General features: G+C 37.3%; 1 protein-coding gene across 1 annotated transcript in view; it reads left to right on the top strand.

The window, feature by feature from the left end:
• Positions 1 to 484: 484 nt before the first annotated feature.
• Positions 485 to 22,958, top strand: part of LOC150097892 (sodium/potassium-transporting ATPase subunit alpha-like) — a 221,532-nt gene continuing 199,058 nt past the window's right edge. Inside the window, exon 1 of the mRNA XM_090405971.1 lies at positions 485 to 657. The gene's annotated coding sequence lies outside the window, so the exon portion shown is untranslated. The remainder of the gene's footprint in view (positions 658 to 22,958) is intronic.

Below are 22,958 nucleotides of genomic sequence, written 5' to 3'. Positions count from 1 at the left end.
AACGGTAGGATTCGAATCCAGAGACTGTTAGTTTAAACGAGGAGACCGTATATATTGTGCCAGTCATGATAGCATATTCATTTGTTACATTCAAAAGACTTTTTGCAACTTGTTTGAAGTTTAAGAGCTCTTTTCGAAACTTCATTTGTGCTGTAATAAATCAAAACATTCATCGTGATTAGGACACGCCCTGTAACGGAAGCATTCCAGAACTTGGGAGACATTGAAATAACTGTATAATAATTCTATAAAAAATCAATTAAATTAGAAATGATATGAGAGAAATATCAAAGCGTATGACGTCATAAAAACATTTTTCCCTGTTAAACGGTTTCGAGTCATCTAGCATGCGAGCTAAATTGACAATGTTCACCGTTCTATTTATAGTTTCTTCCGCGAAACTGAACACAACGCAAACAACGCCCAGAAGCTAAGTTCTAAGCGAAGGACGTAGAGCATTATCAGTACTTTTTTCGACGTCTCCTTTATAAAGTACTCACCGAGCATTCTTTTTTGCCATGCGCAAACTTTGTTATTTAAATAATAAAGTAATAAGAATAATTTACTAAGTAGTTCATACAACAATATCCTATCGTTCAACCTGTGGAAGAAGCTAGTGCTAATATTATGCGTATTTGGAATTATATCCATCATTAGGTAGGCTTTCAACAAATATCCACATAATTATAAGTTATGTAAAGACAAGAAGGATAAATCCGACTGATTATTTTCTTCTTAAAACTTAATACTTCCATATTTTCTTTTCAGAAAATATGGAAGTATTAAGAACTTCCATATTTTCTTAAGAACTAAACAGTTGTTTGCTAGTGTTGCGTAGTTTACTATACAGTTTTTTTGGTTTACCTTTTTTTATTTAATTTCCTAATAGATTTGTTCGTCCTCTCCAAAAGAGAATGCGATTGGAGTTAAAAATTTTAATCCAGACGAGTGGACTTGGCTAGCATCCACATGCGTTTTAGAACAAAATAGATACATTTTTATTGATTAGATTTAATAATAATATTATTTTAATAGTATAATATTGTGAGACAGCATATTATGTATTAATGGCATTTATTCTCTGGCCGGTTAGGCTGCTTAGTGGGATGAAAATTCTGCCACTTATGAAGCAATATTAGCGTGCCTCTTAGTGTCCAAGTAATATGATCGAATAAGGATGAGAATAGCCTAGAAATGAATAAAGATAAAAGTGTGGAGAATGGATGAAACCGAAGTTAAAGATGTGACAAATAAAATCACAAATAGAATTGAAAGGATTATATCTTGATGTTCGTCCAGTGGAAATAGAATTGGAGATTATTGATAAGCGACTGAAATGTAGCATGCAAGCGAATAAAAACAGAAAATAAAGTGCTACGTATATGAGGGAGAGAAAAAATGATTAGCGACTTGGTTGATAAAAGACTAACAAACTCGTTTTTTAGATAGAAAATTCAAAATGTGACTGGGGATGTGTGTAGACGCAGAAAGAAAGAGTAAAGGAGATAATTGTATACAGAGAAACGATCTAAAATGACAAATTTGTATTATTTATATTTTTACATAGTTTGATTATTAATGGTTCTATAACCAGGTTGTGTTAGAAGATATGGGTATTCAGTATATAGATGTGTGGAATAATTGTTGTGTAAAAATTATTTATATTTGTAGGCTGGTTTGTGTTTGATGGGTTTGGTATTAAGAGCGGTTGGTATGACTGTCGGTTGGGGAAAAAGAAGAGAAGAATCAGGTAAACGAGATCGAGTTTGTGTGTGTGTAAAAATATAAAATAAGGGAATTAATAGTATGAATGCCAGTCTGACTAGCTAAGTGACACTTTTTTTGTTTGTGTATTTAGGTGACACATTTCATCGCCTCGTGTTAGACCATCACCCTGTTTATTAGAGGCTTTAAAGTGGCTTGAATATAAATTTCATGTTTGATTTCCAGAGTAGGATTTCCGCATTAATAACCCTTATCTGTGGTATTAAATGTACAAAGGTCTGCAGCTTTTAATGAGATGCGATTATTTGGAAGGAGATGACCGAGCATCATTGAATGTATTTTTTTTAGAATCGAAGTGACAGTTTTTGCTGGGGAAAAGGAGGGTGGAGAAGAATGTTACATAAGAAGTCCATGAATAGGCCCCTCCCCGCTCTGATTCTAGGGATGAATTCTTGTGCTTGTTCACTAATATAATACAAAAAAGTATTAAGGACGGAAGTGAGGAATTTATTATACTTTTACTATTTCGCTTATGAAAGTTATTTTAAAAAGAGATTTAAATATATTTAACTTTTTTAAATATTTTAAATAATGAATGAACGCATTATTTAAATGCATCAACAATTGCCAGAGTACATTTTCAATTCAGCTTTCATGTCCAAATTCCTGCATTAATCTGTCGTTATAGCCAAAGTATAATTTCCATTTGGAAATTATGCTTTCATTTGAAATGTTTGCATCATCTGAATGAACAACTATACTGAAATATATTTGATTCCAATACTGGTCCACTCGTCCAAAATAAGACTAAAAAGGTGACCTATTCTGCTAATTCTATAAACTTTGATATCTGATTGGTTCTTTGATAATACATAATCTACTTTTAAACTGATTTGCATATAAAAGAACGGTTGGCAATTGTTCGAAATGAGATTCCATCTTCTGCAGCCAATTTAGATACAATCTCACTTGGCTGATCGACCTTAATTCTTTTGAGCCACTTGAAGGTTCCATATTTTCCTCCAGCCCTTGTTTTAAAACGTGATTCATGTGTACGTTCTAAATGCCCCATTAGTTCAATTCCTTATATGAAATCTGCTTTGGATAACAACTCCACTAAGGCTTCCCCATTTTTACATTTAAAAGTGTTTCCAAGCTTCGGATTGGTTTATTTTAAAATATGAAAATTATAATTACAGACGTATAGAGCCAAAAAGCTTCAATTTGGCATAAGTAAGATGCAAAAAAGGAAGGATATCATGGGATTCATCTATATTTTATAGCCAAATATAGAAAGAAAGTTTCGAAATTTACCGGAGCATATGAGAATATAACTTCGGCATTGGAGTTGCCTTGGTTAGCATTACTTAAAAGCAGAAATTCTGTCTAAGAGCCCGTATAGTTGACTTTTATTAGTGCTCAGATCAGGTTTTACTGGCCTGACAGCTGATTCCAACTTTTGGTTCTATCAGGACCAGGCAACATGGAAAGAGCAAAACCTTCTCAATACAGTAGCAGCTGTATTAGAAAGTTAAATTGAAGTCTTTCGACTCAACTTCAGTAACTGTTCATTCACTTATAGAGATTTCATTTATGATGAATTTAACTTTCTGACATAGGATTGCACTGAGAGAATTTTTGCTCTCTCTCTCTCTCTCTCTAAAATTAAAATAACTTTGATCTATCTAGGTCGAATTTAACACACACACACACACACACATATACCGGCCACTGAATTAGAAACCTTTATGCAGAATGTACATTAACATCATTTACGCAACGTATATGCAAAATACTTGATCACGTGGGTCACCATTTGTTTTAGACAACTGTTTAAGAATGCCGATAGACAGTAATCGTCAATAGTGTTGATCACAATGGGAAAACAAAGGATCTTTCAGAGTTCGACAAAGGGCTTATTGCTGGTATCATCTGACTGCCACGATTTTGAAAACAGCAAAGCTGACCGGTTTCTCAAAAGATGACATCCCGGATGTTTAATCAGTGGAAAAATAATCCGCATTGCTTGTCTAAGAGGCGTAACTGTGGTGCTAAGACAGTCTTCAAGAACAAGATCGTTGTACACAGAACTTCCTGTGTGCAGCAATTGACCGAAGCATTTAATGAAGTCTGTTCCCGACCTATATCTCACCGAACTATGCGCAGGGAACTGAAGAAGATCAGTATTAGCAGTCACATTCCTATAAGGAAACCGCTGATTTCTGCGAAGAGCTGGAAAATCCGTCTATAATGGTGTCAGTTCACACCGTGACTTAAGACTGGAAAAAACTCGTGGTCCGACGAGTCACGGTACACCTTGTGCTGTGTCGACAGTAGGCAGAAGAGTTTTGCGGGAGCCCCATGAAGCAATGAACGCAGTTTACCTTGTAAACTCAACTCAAGATTCTGGAGGTAGTGTCATGGCGTAGGGCATGTTTTGTTGGTATGGAACGTGTCCTCCAAAAAATATCCGTGCATTGTTCCCTATCAAGTCCATCATGCAATGTTGACTTTTTATCCAGCAGGTGAGGATTGTTTCTTTCCTGGACGACAGTGCTTCTGTCCTTCGCGCAAAAATTGTCCAGCGAACATGACATCGACGTCCACTATCTTTCAGGACTACCATAAAGCCCGGATATGAGAGAATGTATGCGATAGGTTAGAAAAACAGATCCGGGAGCAAAGTCCTCTTCTGTCAAATTTGAGCCACTTAAAAGAGTGCCTTAAAAGAGCTGGTGAATGCGTGGGATGTTATAGACGTAGATACAATCCAATAACATTTGAATCTATACCAAACTGCATATATCATGTAATTCGTGCTAAAGTAGGTCCGTATTAAATAAAAGTTTCAAATTCAGTGCTGGTATGTGGACATATACGTAAATTATATATATATATATATATATATATATATCACTTAACACCTTTTTATTCCCGTATAGGGAGTAGGCGAGGCCATTTAGCCCTATCTAACTTTTGGAGACTGAGTGGGCAGTTCAATCTCCACTGGCAGCCAATCAGAGATAGCTGGCCCAAGGCTATCACTAATTAAGCGGCACGCAATGAAGAGAGATGGCTCAACAAGTGCCGCCATCTCGTGGTCCCTAACTCTAACAGAATATATTTAATGTCTGAAATAATGTGGGTTCGACTGTCGATTTTCTTGAGTTTACGGGACGAAAAACCCGAGTTTCCGGGAGAAAAAACCCGCTTTCCCGTGCCCGAGTTCGACTAACTCGGGAACCGGTCGAAAAAAGGCTTAGAAAAATTTCCTCTAGTCGACCACTAGATTCGAAACAAAATCGTCCTTCGTGCGGTCAAGCGCCGTGGTGTGCAAACTCCACATCCACTGAGCTACAGCAGAGACACGAGAATGCTGGATCTGGTCATAGCATCAGAGAATTTTAGTCAATCTAGCTACGCCATCTAGAGAGGCTTGGAGAAATTGATCATGTGAGCTTGACCTGAAAGATTGCCAGGCATTCACAATTTTCTGTTAAGAAGAGATATATGTAGAATTACAAAGTAGAGGGTTATGTCAAGCTGAGCTACCTTTCAGCAGTGCCATAGCATAAAAATTTAGAAGGAAGAGATGGGAAGATTGATAGTAAATGAAGGTGATGTACATACAAACCTATACTTGGTCACATTAAACGGCTGACAGTTTAATGTGACCAAGTGTAAGGTGATGCATTTTAGGAAGAGGCCATAAGCTGTGTACTATATTGATGGAACTGAAATGCAGGAAGCGGATGCGGTCAGGGACTTGGGGAGTGATTGTGGACAAGGAGGGCATATTTAAAGGTATTGAAAACAGCACATCAAATCAGGTGGTTGTTGAAGAACACTAACAACCAAGGATAGAGAGATTGTTGTTCATCCGAACTACTTCGTGCAGATCTGAAGAAGTGGTGGAAGAGATCCGGAGGCCTATGACAAAGATTATTGCAGGTTTATGTAATTCTCACTATGATAAAACTGAAGGTCTGCACTTCAGAAACTAGGCGAAAAAAAGAGGGGACATAATAGAAACATTTAAGTTATTAAAAGGGTTTTACATGATTGTCACCAAAGACTTTTTTTTTTCCAATACATATCAGGAAGGGAGAAAACGTGTGAGGATCGCCCATTGCAGTTGTGTACGAATGTGGCTCTCAAAGGTGTTAAAACCAGATTTTTTGCTTGGAGTGTGGCGAATGGGTTGTCAAGGTGGTTGTGAGGGGTTTTGTCAGTGAATTAGTTTAAAGAGAGGTTGATGGTTAATGTGTAAATAATCTCCCGCGATGAGTCTTTCGACTCTGTGGAGATACCTGTCTAATAATAATAAATTTGGAATATTTCTTCTTCTTCTTTATCAGATTCCTTCAGGAACATCGGGAGTCTGTAAATGCTCTCCATTGGTTCCTTATCCTTGCTATTGGTCTTAGTTTAGCAAAATCCTTCTTCTGACATTCTATTAAAGTCGCTCTCCTCCATGTGTTTTTTGGACGGCCACGCTTCCTCTTTCGTTGTGGATTCCATTCCAGGGCTGTGTGACAGATTTCTTCGTGATCTTTTCTAAGAGTGTATGTCCAATCCATCATTTTCTTATTTCTAAGTTGACTTTTTGCTGATTTGTTCTTATCCAGAGGTCTTCGTTAGTAATAATTTGTGACCATCACATTCGAAGTATGCTCCACAGACATTGGTTTATGAATGTTTGTAGTTTTCTTTTATATTTCCTTTGAAACTAGCCACGTTTCGCATCCATATAAAAGAACTGATTTAATACATGCATTAAATATTTTTAATCTTGTATCTCTGAATATTTTTCATTTTGCATACTCTATTAAGTTTATGCATTATATGCACTTCTTGCCTTTTGAATCCTTATGTCAAGCAGATAAAACTCTACCGAGATATGTAAAATGTGAAACCGTTTCGATTTTTCCATTTTCAGTTGTACTTGGTGGCGTGTTATTCAATTGATTCTCATTTCTCTTGTTTTGCTTGTATTTATTTTCAAACCGACTTTCAGTGATTCTTCTTATGTGGTTAGTTTATCATGGATATCTGGATGTTAGACATACATCATGTGCGTAGTCTAGATCACCCAAAGTTTTATTTATTTTCCATGATATTCCTTTGCCATGTTTCATTGCTGTCTGTTCTAGAACTTGATATCCTCCTCCTTTCGCGTATTAGGCCTAGCGGCCCGTTAGTTTCGTATTAGGCGTGGCCTATTACGATTTTAAACCGTGACCCCCCCCCCTTCGAAGATAAGGTGGTTAGCCCTATGCCTCCCGATGTGTCCTATGTCTGTAGATGCGTATGTTCACGGAAACGGCTTGCCTGTTTTGAGGGACGAAAAACACGAGTTTCTCGGTTAAAAAAAAAAAAAAAACCTCCGTACGAAACCGGCTAACTCACTTTTTAGTCGAAAGAGACCACATAGAGGTTCCTCACAAGAACCTTTTATCTGTCTCTTTCGAAGCTCTGGCTCTTTTATAATCCACAAATAACAAATATAAAGGAGAGTTAAATTCGCCCGACCGCACGATTATTCTTAAGGTGTTAATGTGGTCTGTGCATGATCTATTTGGTCTAAAACCAGACTGCTCTCTTCGCATGCCTCATCTAAAATATTAAAGATTCTTGAAAGGATAATTTTGCAGAAAATTTTGCTAATGACACATAGCAGTTTATGCTTCTCCAATGATTAGTTTTCGAAATCTCCTTTCTTTGGTATTTTTATTATTATTTCTCTATTCTAATCCCTAAGGAATGGCTCTTTTTTCCCAGATATCATGGAATAAGTGGGTAGAGCATACATGTGTGATCATATTGTTGTCGTGCCAGATTTTAGAACCTGTGCCATGATACCATCATGTCCTTACGCTTTCCGATTTTTCATTTTTTAATAGCTTTTTTTTTAATCTCCTGTTTAGATGGTGGACTGGTATCAATTTTTAATTCATCTACTCGTTTTTTTTTTATTTCTGTTGTATTCTGTCACTGATATTGTTCTAGATTTGATAAAACGTTGTCTCGACCTTTCCAATTGTTCTTCTGTTGACACTAGAATTTTTTCATTGAGATCCTTCACTGGGACATTCCTTAGCATGGCTTCCCCAGAAAGTCTTCTTATAATACTGTGTAACTCTCTACTGTTATACTTGTCTGCATCTTGTGTCCTCGATGTCAGTTCTTCAGACCATTGCCGTTTATCTTTTCTAGCACTTCTTTTAACTTTTTTTATTTAAAATCTTATATTTGTTTTTAAGTTCATTTTCCTTTTGAGGAGTATTTCTTGCACATAATTTCAGCTTTATTTTCCCCCTAAATTTGTAATTTATGACGACCCAAAGAAGCCCATGTGGTTCGAGTTTTTTCCCGTCTCATCATTTAGAAAATGATTTGAACTGGCATTTAATAATACCGCACTGCCTGGATGGCATTTAATGAATTTAAAACTTCATCGAATCTTGATTTTGAATGATGAATTTTGATTATACTTGACCATATTTACTGCAAAAAAGTAGGCAAAATAAACTTTTTATGTGTGGTGCACATAAACTAAAATGAGTTACTGTCATACCTAGGAGAAAGACGGATGTTTCTTGGTAACTCTGAGGTGGTTTTCAGTAAATTGATGGTCCTATTGTGCAGTTCTTTTGTAGGGTCACTATTTCGTTCAGAGTAAGTGTCAGTGTTTAGTAGTTCCAAAATTTTGTTATGGTAATCAGATTTGTCTAAGATGACAGTAGCATTCCCTTTGTTTGCAGGGAGAATAATGATTATGTTATTATTATTTCTTAAGTTTTTAATAGCTGATCTTTCAGAATGAGAAATGTTGTCAGATGGCGGTCTTGCATGATTTATGGTGAATATAGCTTCCATACGAAGGTTTGCGCCTTGGTTGGTAATAAGGATGCTGCTTTTTCTATCTTGGTTAAGAATAGTTCTTTAAGTATGGAAGTAGGAGCGATATCAAAATTGAGACCTTTAGCAAGTACTTTCTTCTGCCGATGAAAGTGGATGGAAGCTATATTCACCATAAAGCATGCAAGACCGTCTGACAACATTTCTCATTCTGAAAGATCAGCTATTAAAAACTTAAGAAATAATAATGACATCATTATTCTCCCTGCGGACAAAGGGAATGCTACTGTCATCTTAGACAAATCTGATTACCATAACAAAATTTTGGAACTACTAAACACTGACACTTAGTCTGAACTAAATAGTGACCCTACAAAAGAACTGCACAATAGGACCATCAATTTACTGAAAACCACCTCAGAGTTACCAAGAAACATCCGTCTTTCTCTCAGGTCGATTCACCCGCTAATCCCACGATTATATGGACTCCCAAAGATCCATAAATTAAACTCTCCACTCAGACCAACCGTTGAAGTCATAAACTCCCCTACTAAAATACTTCGCATCCTTTTTAAAAAAACCTATCTGGAACTTCCTTTTCTCATATAAAAAAATTCAGCTGATTTTGTGTCCAAAATCAAAGACATCAAACTCAACAAATCAGATTTAATGGCAAGTTTCGATATAGTTTCTCTCTTCACGAATGTACAGACTCGAGAAGTCCTCCATCTTCTCCAGAACAAACTATCCAATAAATTCTTTTCCTTACTTTCTCACTGTGTAAATTCAGGATACTGCAAATACGAAAACAAGATTTACAAACAGAACTTAGGATTGGCTATGGGCAGTCCGTTCTCTCTGATTCTTGCTGACATATTTCTTAAGTATTTTGAAGAAAAAAGCATTTAATTCCTCAACTCTTAAACCCAAAATATGGTATCGTTATATAGACGATGTATTCCTCATCTGGGAACACGGTGTCATCAACCTCAATTTTTTTCTAGACCACCTCAACAAGTTTCATGAGAAAATCAATTTTACCTACGAACTGGAATCCAACGACTGTCTCCCCTTTCTGGACTTGAAACTTACGAGATGCGCTGAAAATATCAAAATCTCCATTTTTAGACCTCCCCTCACACACACAGACAGATAACTTTATGCTTCTTCTTCCCATCACTACCCCCCGCAAACATTTGGTATTATTTCAACCCTGGCACATCGAGCCAGATCTTTACTAACATATGAAACAGAAATTGACAATGACTCCATTTACTAAAAAGGACTTTTGTCAACAATGGTTTCTCTCTTAAAAAGATTGATAAATTTTTCTCTTTCCATCGCTCAACTGCTATTGAAGATTCTTCTCCCCCAAGAGCTTTTATATCGTTGCCATACATCAGCTCTCTCTCCCCAAAACTGCCAAAAATTCTTAAGAAATTCAACATTAGAACTTGCTTCACTACGTTTCCAAAACTTCGCTCTATCCTAAGTAGACCTAAAGTGAAACATCTCCCTATTCAGTATCCAGGAGTCCACAAGATTTGGTGTGAATGTGGCAAACCATATTACGGCCGGACAGCTAAATCCATCATTTTACGTATGGAAGAACACCAAAAAGACATCCTACAACAGGACCAGGGCCAACGCTCTCTCTCTAGCTACGTTCTCTTCTCTATTAACTCGGGTGAAGGCCGCCAACACCTCGTAGACTGGCCGCAAGCTTCTAATATCCATGTGTGTTATGATGAACTCGAAAGAAAGATTATCGAATCTAGGGAAATATACCTTGATTCATCCCATATTAGCAACAGCTATAGCTACAATGTTTCTGACAAGCACATTGCCACTGTCCAGTATTGGCGCACTCGTGACAGCTCACGCACGTAGTCAACTTCAATTGGAACTCCAGCACGCATTCCTGTTTTAAAATGTACTATTATATTTTATACTAGATCTGTTGATGTAATTTTATCATGTCTCTGTTAGTTTATATAATTCTTTGCCTGTGATACCTGAAGAAGTTGATTTATTCAACGAAACTAGTTTTTTATAACTTGGTAACCCTAATATATATATATTAGGGTTACCAAGTAATTTTATAAACTTGGTTATTTTACTTCTAATCCCAAGTAAACAAACAGTTAAGTTTGCGCCTGAACGTAGTTCAAGTCTAAAGGTGGTGCAACACCAGGGAAACTGGTGTTGCACCACCTTTAAAGGTGGGTAAAGCTCTGATCACTATTCTTAGTATTTTCCATAATGTAAAGCACATTATGAGTGGGGTCATTACCCAGACCAGTTTCAACCTTTTTTGAGGTCTTCTCAGTGAGTAGCTAGACCCTAAACACCAAGGTTTTAGTAACACAGAGCCTTATCAACTTTACTTATACAAGTTGCTACAAGGTGTTTTTATTTTGAATAAGAATCTCTGGAGGAGATATAGATGCAAATAAGCTTTTTTTTTACCTTGGGAATAATGTATATTATGGTTACCAAATAATTTTATAAAAAAACTTATTTACATCTATATCTCCTCCAGAGATTCTTATTCAAAATAAAAACACCTTGTAGCAACTTGTATAGGTAAAGTTAATAAGGCTCTGTATTACTAAAGCCTTGGTATTGGATTGGATTATGAAAAGATTGTGTTGTTAATTAGTGGCGATAGCTTTGAATGATAAATGATATATATAGAGGTAAGTGTTCTTCATTTTCTGAGGTTTTTTAAGGTGAAATATTTGCTACCGATGCTGGTAGATCGATTTGATCTACGGGATATATATATAGAGTAACATTTTATTGCTGGTAGACACCTAAGAGTGTCTACGGGATTTGCCAGTGGACCCTCAAAAGTCCACAGGATTGTCTTTGCCTGCTTGGGGCACTTGAGGGATCTCTACTCTTTCTCCATCTGTGTCTCAACACATTTTAAATTCTTGAAATGGCAAAACTTCTGAATGAGACCAAATTCGAAGAAGTTTACAGGGAATTCCTCAGACTGGGAAAGCTACTGAGTGATAATTGGCCGGGAAAAGTTAAACTGTATGACACGTTTCCCCCCGAATGTGTCTCAGACGCTGTCGCTGAAGATCATTTAGAATCGATGCCTTCTACTCCTTTTGACTTTGTAGAAGTGCGTGCTCGCAAAGTTGTCGCTGAAGATCATTTAGAGTCGATGCCTTCTACTTCAGACTTTGTAGAAGTGCGTGCCCGCAAAAAGCGAAGAACAACAGAAGAACCGCACAATGACAATACTGTAATGGAACAGGATTCTCAGGGTTCGGACGCCGCTACTTCTCCCAAAGAAAAGGTGCCTCCGGTCATCCTTAGAGAAAAACAAAAGTGGGCAGCTTTACGATCCACAATGTCCTATCTGCATATTGGTTTCATTAAGGCCAAAAACATGGATGAAGGCATAAAGATTCAGCCAGCAACAGTGACAGACTATAGAAGGTTGACCAAGGAACTGGACGACAGAGGCATCCAGTATCATACCTTTGCGCTCAGTTCGGAAAAAAAATTAAAAAGTAGACCTTCGTGGTGTCTGTGAAAACATTGACACAGCAGAAATCGCTGCTGACCTAAATTCTCAGGATCTGCCACCAGTCAAGGTCAGCAGAAGGTACAAAACAGACAAAACTCCCATGCCATTAGTCCTTGTTGAGATTCACAAAATATATAAGGATATCTACAACTTAAAAACAGTCTGTGGTCTCATCGTCACACCGGAACCATTCCGTAAAAGATCATCTTCTGGGCAGTGCCACAGGTGCCAAAAGTTTGGCCATGCCCAGAATCTATGCAGAGCAGAATATAGATGTTTAAAATGTGGAGACAGCCACCCAACCAATACCTGCACTAAGCCAAGGACCACCTCGGCCAAATGTGCCAACTGCAGTGGCCCTCATCCGGCGAACTACAAAGGATGTACTCAACACCCAAAGAACAGACGGATGGAGGCAATCAATCAGCCCTCCTCCTACAGTACAAGAACACCAGCGGCCCAGACATCAAAACCGGAGACTCTGCGACCACCGTCGGAGATATCCAACCAAAAGCAAACAAGAAGTTATGCCGATGTGACCCGTACAATTAGGCCAATTCCAGAACAAAATCAACCAAGAGCACCTAAAAACCTAACAGCTATTATCACGGCCTCACTAGCAAACATGCTACAAAATTTTAGCCTATCAAACCCTACTGAAACCTCCACTAAAAGATTTCTTCGTGAAACACAGGTCATCCTCACAGCTCTCATAAATGAATAGAAACAAACTCATTCCAGCATCTCTTCAAATAGTTGCTTGGAACGCAAATTGCCTCAAAAACAAAATCCTGGAACTCCGTGCCTTCACATCTAGGTATCAGCCAGATGTTATTCTAATCAGCGAAACTCATCTAAGACCCTCAGACAATCCTACAATAAGGGGCTATCGCCTATACAGAAATGACAGACTACTCTACAGAGGCGGTGGCACTGCCATCTTCATTAGAAACTACATTAAGCACCACTCTGTGAGCATTCCTTCAACCACTAACCTTGAGATCACAGGAGTGGAAGTAGTCACCAGCTCCACTGGCAAACTGAAAATCTACTCAGCTTACAACCCTCCCCAAAAATCTCTACTTCACTCTGATCTAAATGCCATCTTAGGCATCAGAGGGCCCACCATTATTGCCGGGGATCTGAATTCCAAGCATCCTGCGTGGAACTGTTCAACCACAAACAAGAATGGTTGCATCCTTTTCAATTACTTAGGATCAAGCAACGCTGTTGTGGCAGGCCCCACCGAACCAACTCATCTCAGTACGTTCGGCACTGCTGACATCCTAGATATAGCTATCCTGCAGGATATTAAACTTCAGTACAGTATCATATCTATGGATGAACTATCATCCGATCACAATCCAATTCTACTACAGCTGGGAAATCATGAATTCCTGTGTCCTCCTTCTCACTCCTACATTGTATGGGAAAGACTGTCAGCCGCACTCAAGGATTATATTGGACCTGTTCCTCACATACGCACAAAAGAAGTAGAAACTGCAGTTACAAATCTCGCACAACAAATTAATTCTGCTATAAAGGTAGCTTCCTCCTACAAATCTGCCCGCAAGCCAGATCGTTTGCCTGAAGACATCATGAACTTAATCAGAGATAAAAACAGAGCTCGAAAAAGATTCCGTAACACGTGTGCACCACAAGACAAAACAAATCTAAACAGACTAAATGGGGCAGTAAGAGATGCACTGAAAGCTTATAGAGACTATGTATGGGATGAAAAGTTATCCTCCATTTCACCTAGTGATCACTCCATCTGGGGACTACTGAAAAATACCAAAAACAAAGGCAGATCCCTTCCCCCAATATTAACTGATCAGGACCTTGCTCACACAGATGTGGACAAAGCAGAGGCTATAGCGCACAGCTTGGAAGAGCAATGCAGGCCTTCGTATGGAAACCTTGACTTTGACCACATACATAAGATTCACAGCAAGGTCAGACACTCACTCAAACTTCCTATCACCAGCACTGACCATATTGCATCAACATCACCTGCTGAGATATATGACATTATTAAAAATTTAAAGAACAAAAAAGCTCCTGGACCAGACGGCATTACTAATCGTGTGATTAAACTTCTGCCCCGGAGGGCAGTAGTGTACCTGACCAGTATAATAAATGCAATTTTAAGATTTCACTATTTTCCTTCCACCTGGAAACTGGCTGACGTAATTCCCATACATAAGCCAGGCAAAGACTCACACCTACCCCAAAATTATCGTCCAATCAGTCTCATCTCAAATCTGGGTAAGGTTGCAGAGAAGGTCATCCTCTCACGACTTCAGGCCTCAATAAATGACCTAAACATCCTTCCAAAAGAACAGTTTGGTTTTAGGCAACACCATAGTACTACCCAGCAAATCCACAGAATTGTTGAATACATCACAACCAGCTACAACTGGCGCCAGTGCACGGGCGCTGTTTTCCTAGACTTATCCAAAGCATTTGACAAAATCTGGCATTTTGGACTCCTGTACAAGCTTATCTCAGCCGGCAGCTCACCTAAAATGGTTCATTTAATCCACTCATATCTTCAAAATAGATCAATGCAAGTAAACATCAACGGTTCTACATCCTCCCAGCGCCACATCTTTGCTGGAGTGCCGCAGAGATCTCTACTAGCTCCATTACTGTACTCTATATACATGTCAGACATCCCGCACAATCCGATGACTTCCATTTTGGCCCTATATGCGGATGATACAGCAATTCTAACCAGATCTCTCGGACCCCTTTTCATTACCAGAAAGCTTCAAGAAAACATTCTAAAGCTGGATGGTTGGTTCTCTAAGTGTAAGGTTAAAGCTCAGCCGTTCTTTTCTCAAAAAGGCCAATGTCTCCTGTAGGAGATTTGTTACTATTCAATACTAAAATTCCCTGGCAGTCAGAAACAAATTACCTGGGTGTAATTCTCGACAAAAAGCTATCTTTCAATCAACACACCAAGTCTGCATGCACAAAGGCATCTAAAGCCATAGCACAGATCTATCCGCTAATTAATAGAAATAGCAAGCTCAGCAACAGAATCAAATTGCAACTATACCAGATGACAATTCGTCCTATAATCACCTATGCCTCTCCGGCCTGGAGCCACACCTCTAATGCTGACATCATCAAAATACAGCGAGTGCAGAACAAGTGCCTGAGAATGATTTTGAACGTGTTAGAAACACTCAACTCCACAGAGACACAAATATTCCCTATATTTTCTCTTTTCTACGATCCTTAGCCACCAAGTTTTTCCTAAAGACGTCCACACATCCCAACGATTTGGTTCAACAAGCTACAGCATACGATCCAACGGACATATTCAAATATAGAAGACCAAAAGCTATATTGGCCTCCTTTAGTGGTGCATAATCTCCATGCCCAATCAGGGCGAGCATTCTGCTCATAAATTTTACCTTCACTGCAACCACAACAGATAGCGGGGAATATGAAAAGCATCTTGCTTCACCCCTAAAGACATAATTGTCAATTGTCAACCTTGGTATTGGTATTTAGGGTCTAGCTATTCACTGAGGAGACCTCAAAGAAGGTTGAAACCGGTCTGGGTAGTGTCCTCGCCCATAATGTATTGCAGTATACATCTCTTAGTGAGATGTGCTTTATATTATGGAAAATACTAAGAATAATGATCAGAGTTTTACCCACCTTTACAATGAGTTGCCTGGTGTTGCACCACCTTTAGACTTGAACTACGTTCAGGCGCAAACTTAACTGTTTGCTTACTTGGGATTAGGAGTAAAATAACCAAGTTTATAAAGTTACTTGGTAACCTTAATATACATAATTCCCAAGGTAAAAAAACTTATATATAAAATGAACTATATAAATTTTATTATAATAAAATTTTATATAGTTCATTAAAAATTTACAAATTGCCAGTAGAATTTTATTTTGAGTAAATTTATACAATTTGGAGTTTATATCATCTTCTTCTGGTGTTTTCCCGGAGCCTTCATAGCTCCATCGGTATCCAAAGATAGCCTTTGGTCGGAAAGACCTGAAGTCCAATCCTCCCATTTAAGATGCGAAGAACCTTTATGAGGATGTTTTCATTTGAATGTGAGCTACGGAGGTGACAAGATTCTTTTTTCCCGAAATCGGGTTCGTCGTCCCTCAAAACATGTTAGGCAAGTTTCGTTTGTGTTCACCGAGTGTGTCTGGTCTCCACCCATCAAGCAGTATTTGGATTCACATTTCAATACAGAATGGCTGATTTTAGTTGCTCAGTATAAGAAGGGCCGTATTTGTGCACGAGGCTCTAGTTGGGGCCAATTTCTTCTTCTTTGAGTGCCATCTCCTATCAGAGGTCGGCGACCACTTTGGCAAATTTTGAGTGATCCTCAGCCACTCTGAGCAGTCTCTCAGAGCTCATGCCAGTCCACTGTCTGATGTCTGCCAGCCAAGATTTTCTTCGTCTCTTCCTTGTCCTCTTCTTCCATTTATCTATCCTTTTATAATCAATTGAAGTATCTTATATTTTTCATTACGAAGTAAGGTGACCAAGATATGCAGTTTTCCTTCTTTTTATGGTAAAAGTTTACGTGATTTCTCCATTTGTTCCAGTACTTCTTGATTGGACGTTTTTGCTGTCCGTGGGATTTTTGACATTCGTCTGTATAACCACATCCCAAAGGCTTCAAGTCTTTTTATTGATGTTGTCTTCAAGGTCCAAGTTTCTGCAACTGTACAGCAGTACAGACCATACATAGCATTTAACCATGCGTACTCTAAGCTCTAAATTTAAACTGCGGTTACACAGTGTTGAATTCATCAAGAGAAAAAAGGGGCCAATTTAAGGGTTCTAAACAATGAGGGAGGATCAAGGAGCACTCTAGCGCCTCGGGCTCCGCCCACCTTGGAAAAGTATAAGTAGGTCTCTGAGTATAAGATAATGAAATAAAGGAATTTATTGTGATAGTTGGGTTTCAGTAATTGTATTATTACTACTTTATTTTCTTTTTATAAATCTCGCCGATCTACGAAATGTTCTTCAGCACGTCAGACTAACTTTTCTGCCAACTATCATGCATACCTAATGAACAATGACTGACCCGTGCCAGCTTCCATGCTCCACGTGTTTCTGTTTTTTCCTTATGTGTTACGATTCCTACACATTCGGTTTTTAGTTATGTAAGGAATGGTTCGTGTTTACCGCTTATTGCATATTTTAGTTCTTCCTAATCCCGAAGAAGCCACTAGTATATGTCGCGAAACTAGTAGGTTTAAATAAATATATTACGACCTACATTGTCTTATTAACATAAATACGTAGTGCAAATGCAGTAGGTCCAATACAAAATGAGACAAAATACAAGACAAAATTTGTGAGAATAAATGTAAATACAGATGTGTAGCCAAGGGCGATTGCAGTATAATTTTATTAGGTACGCAATTATTTCATCTGATCTGCTAACACAATTATTTTGCGTATTTTGGAATATTATAATTTAGGTTCATTTAATTCATGATTATATTTCCCCAATCTTTTTTTTTTCTTCTTAAATATGTAATCAGAAGATATAGACTTTATGTTGTCAGGTAATGTATTATAGTTGTTAGTGGATATATGTTGAAAAGTGTAGAGATTTGTTTTAATAACGAAATACCGTGAGTTAGGATAATCAAACGAATTCCAAAAACGTAGGAAAACTCACGTAAAATCACCGTGTGCCATTACTGGATCACAGAACGGCAATTAAACAATAGCAGACGATTCTAAAATGCGCCACCTGCGTACTTAACAACTAAATAAGGTCAATAATTTCCTAACTTAAGCTTACGTTATCTGTTCAGGTGGCGCTTTTTTAGAATTGTCTGTTGCTATTTAATTAAGAATGTTTTGCTGAACTTTACAAAGTTTATACCTCCCTAGATGAACATAAACTAACATTGGGAGTATTTTTAGATATATATATACAAAGCTTTTGACACTGTATCACATGAAATTTTAATTAAAAAAAAAATAGAAGTCATAAGAATACGAGTTACTACCCTAAACTGATTCAAAAATTACTTAAATGCTAGATCTCAAATTGTAAAAATAAACAACAGCTGTAGCAACTCCAAAACGGTAGACTTTGGCGTACCACTAGAATCTGCTTAGAGCCAATTTTATTTAGTATTTATATCAATTATGTACTTCTGCAATCTAAACTAAACAATAAAATAAATGCTTTTGCAGCTGATACAGTCCTAATTTTCTCTACGACCACAGCTGAACAAATGCAAACCATAGTGAATGCTTATATTTTGAAAGTAACAAATTGGTTCCAGTCAAATAAACTCAGTCTGAATGTCTCAAAAACTAAATATGTAAATTTTAATTTGCAAAATAGAACACATAAAATGAACTTCACTGCACAATTACTTTTGCGTGATTGGAATTGCAGGACCAATTCAAATTGCAACTGTGCTGAAATAGAAAAAGTCAATGTAATAACTTACCTGGGATTAAAAGTTTATAGTAATTTAAGTTGGAAACAGCACATCACCGATGTCGTAAAGAAAGTAAGGATTATGCTAAACAGACTTTACTACTTAAATAGATTCTTAAATGCATGGATTCAAAGCACCCTACAATATGATATTTTAAGTTTGAGAAGAATCTATCGCACTACACTGAAACCTTTTACTTTCTACTCAGAATAAAGTAAATCAAATCTTAACTAGAAACAAATACAAGGATACTGCAATGTGTAATAAGTACACTATACTAAACATACTACCTCTTAAATATTTATATGCTTATAGGGTACTGCTATTCATAAAAACGATAACGAATACGCAAATAACAAACAAGATGCTTTCCTTAGGTCCTTATGTCTACTAAGGAAAGCATCTTGTTTTCCTTAGGTCCTTATGTCTACTAAGGAAAACAAGATGCTTTCCTTAGTAGACATAAGGACCTAAAATATATAGTTCCTAATGCAAATAAAGAAGCAATACCCAAACATTATACTTATTTAGCGCCAAAAATATTCAACGCACTACCTTTAACAGTAAGAAATGAAACTACCCAAACAAATATAAAACTCTAGTGAATGAATATTTATTATCCCACAGAAATGAGGAAGCTCTGTTCAAAATAATTGTATAAATTATTGGTTTTTGCATATTGGTATTAAAAAGATCCTGTTGCAGGTGTAAAATGTAAAAAATTTAAATGCTATTTAACTACTTTGTTTCATTTTGTTCCCAGTTATTGTTATGCTACTTTCTCTGTACATATTAGCATGTTTCCTGTGATTCTGTTATGTTATTATATTCTAATAATATATAAAATGTATATTATATGGATGTGCATATAATGATTATGCATTACATAACTTTTTGAAACTTTATGCATATCGAAACCAGGACGAGTTGTTGCTCTTAGGTTACACATATGATTATTCAAAATTTTGTACTAGAATATAAAGCTTACAATATAAAAATGCCATTCTGTGATCTTGTACTGGCGATGCATATGATACTTAGGCTACAATTCTACTAATAAAGTTTTTTGCGTGAGTTTTCCTCCGTTTTTAGAATTCGTTTGATGTTGAAAAGGTCTGTGGAATATCTGTCTGTTTGAATACCAGGTCTCTGTTTACTAGTAAAGGGTGTCCCAAAATTCACGCAAGATTTAAATTTAGTGCCACTTGTGCGGTAAAGTGTTGCCAACAAGAGGAAAAAAAGACAGCGTGACAGCTGACAGTTCAGGGTTATTAAAAATGACCACACACAGCGAAGAGAGTTCGTTGAATGGATTATGGAACAACAACAAGTGGATGCTTATTTTTCGAACAAAATCATCTTCAGCGATGAGGCTCATTATCATCTTGATGGCTTTGTTAATCGACAAAATTGTCGCATTTGGGGTTCAGAAAATCCACGAGTGATTGTTGAGAAACAAATGCATCCACAACGTGTCACTGTTTGGTGCGGATTTTGGGCTGGAGGCATCATCGGTCCATTCTTCTTCGAAAGTGCGGCTGATAAGGCAATCACAGTTAATGGTGCTCGCTATCGCGACATGATAATCCAGTTTTTTGTACCTAAATTGCAAGATATGGATGTGGACGACATGTGGTTTCAACAAGACGGTGCCACATGCCATACAGCCTGAGAAACAATTCAATTACTGCATGAGTCATTTCCTGGTCGTGTACTTTCCCGTTTTGGTGATCAGAATTGGCCGCCCAGATCATGTTAACGCCGTTGGACTTTTTTCTTTGGGGTTTTTTGAAGTCTAAGGTTTATGCCAACAACCCCACGACCACCCACGCCTTGAAGGAGGAAATTGAGCGCTTTATCAACGAAATTCAGCCACATTTATGCAAAACAGTCATGGAAAATTTCGACAAAGAGTGCGTATGTGCCAGCAAAGCCGTGGAGGCCATTTACCCGATATGCTATTCCATGCATAATCCTATACTGTATACTTTATAAATCAATAAGAAATTACAATTTTTAATTAAAAACCTGTGTTTTTTATCAAAATTACTTCTTGCGTGAATTTTGGGACACCCTGTATTAGTACCTTTTTGTCAGAGGTATTGGGTTTTCCCCCCACCAAAACAGAAAATGTTGTATCCATTAATAGCCATAGGTAGAGTGGTTTCAACAGCTTTCCACCACTCTATCTATCACTGGTTCATTTGTTGCTTACCATATTGTTTCTTGAGTACTGTCATTATCTACATATTTTTCAGGAGAGTAGCGATGATCCAGATATCAACTGTTTCAGGAACAAGTCTCATATGAAGATATTATGCTAAGAGAGAGAGAGAGAGAGAGAGAGAGAGAAGAAGACAGGAAGAAGAAAGTGGATGTTCTGTTGGAAAGGGATAGTTCTCCTGCGTGAGGGAAAGGCAGGGTCGTACTTATGCACAGGCGCACGAGGCTTTCGCTTGCGCCCCGGAAAATTAGGGCCAATTTAAGAACCCTAAACAATGAGGAGTGGTCCCGGAGCACTATCGTCTCGGACACTACCAGCCTCTGGAATTATAAGTACAGCCCTGAGGAGAAGGTTGAAAGTGGATTCTGTCCATTCTCAGGGCTAGACAATAGTGTTATTATTTATTGATTATATATATATATATATATATATATATATATATTTTTTTTTTTTTTTTTTTAATGTATTTTAAATTTGTTCTTGTATATTAAGGGTTAGGGATAGTATTGTTAGTTTGTCTTTATTGCCCCCAAAGAGTGACTTAGGAGTTAATTGTTAGGAAAGACTGGATGTCATGGTTGCATTTTCATGTCCATGCATTCTCTGTGGTTATTTGGGTGTATATGAGATTTATTAAAGGCCCAGGAGAAACATTTTCCCCAAGTGAGAAAGACATGATGGAGAGAAACTCTTCCTGAGGATAGGACAGTCGCTTTAACAAAGGCGATAATATTTTAGTGTACATTGCTTAGTTGGAATGTAATGGGAAGGCAGTTTAGGAAAGTTGGCACAAATCAGAGTGATGTTGTGGTTAGATTGCTTCGATCGTGCATGATAAGAAAAGGCATTGTGGAAATATAATTTAAGGTTAAAGTAAGATAATTACAGTAATTTACAGTAATAATTAAACACGAGAAAGGAAAGAAAAGGTAATGCACTATGAAAGACAGAAATGATAATAAAGATTTATTTAGAAGAAAAAATATTAAAAAAAAATAAAATAAAATTATAATAATGATAAAGAGATAAAGTATTTAGAAGAATAGTTCAGGTGTTGAAGAGGAAGGAGTTGAAGCCATTTGCACGTTTTTCTTGGTTCTGTCATGGAAGTTTTAGGATAATCTTGCTTTCGTATTGGTAACATAATACAGGTGGGGAATTCCTCAAGCCATAATTTTTGCTCAAGGCTCTTGAACTTCTTCTATTGTTTTCTTTTGCTTTTGAAAGGTTACAGTATTTCTAATCTTCGATATATGGCATTTTATTGCAATTAGTAAGTAAACTAGTCTAGTTTTATGCTTCCTTTTCTAGGTTTATCTTATTTACAATATTTCTGCCATCCTCAGTGTAGGAAATTGTGGCTGATATCTGCCTAGAGTTGTGTTGCCACTGTGCATTCATAAAAAAGATGTTCTCGTGTTTCTTGTTCGCCAGATGGCACAATTTACACTTTCACGTGTTTTTCATTTTTGGATTTGCTGGGAGGATATTGTGCACTATCCTCTAGTTATTCCAGCTGAAATTGTGTTTGGAGGGGTAAATGTACCTCAAATATCTTTTCCATTTTTCCTTATCTTATGGGAGTGTGTCTATTGGAATCTTTGTAATTGCTTGTATCTGTCTATTGGTTTTCGGTACTACCAACAAGTTTCTCCCACAGCCTAGTTATAATTCATATCATACACGGGATATTTTAATGTTGTTCCTAACGTAAATAGTAGTATAGGTAAAGGTTTGTAATATTAAGATAGATGTGCGGTTCTTAGATAGAGTATAACTCTGGATAAGAAGTGGGCATTGTGTTCTTATTGTTTTGTTTTGGATTCTTATGGGGTATAGTGGATTATTGTAATAAACTCCGCCCTGGCAAGTAATGCCATACTGGAGTGAAGAATTTATCCACGAATAGTATTCTTCTTCTTATGACTCTATAGCCCAAATCGACTCTTGGCATTTTGGATTTGTTCTCCAACCCTGTCTGTACAGGCATCTTGAATTTATACTGAGAAATTGTTTAACGTAATAGATTCTGTTGATGATGTATCTTATTTTGTTCGCCAAGAATGTAAATGATAATTTCACTACTAGTTTCTGTCGATATATAGATCATAGGATCTTATCTAGTTTTGTTATTAT

This window comes from Typopeltis vanoorti, chromosome 16 (assembly GCF_054136105.1).
Source record: "Typopeltis vanoorti isolate ZY-2024b chromosome 16, IOZ_Tvanoo_1.0, whole genome shotgun sequence".
NCBI lineage: Eukaryota > Metazoa > Arthropoda > Arachnida > Uropygi > Thelyphonidae > Typopeltis > Typopeltis vanoorti.
The sequence above is the reverse complement of the archived record's forward strand: the minus strand, read 5'-3'. Positions and strand labels throughout refer to the sequence as shown.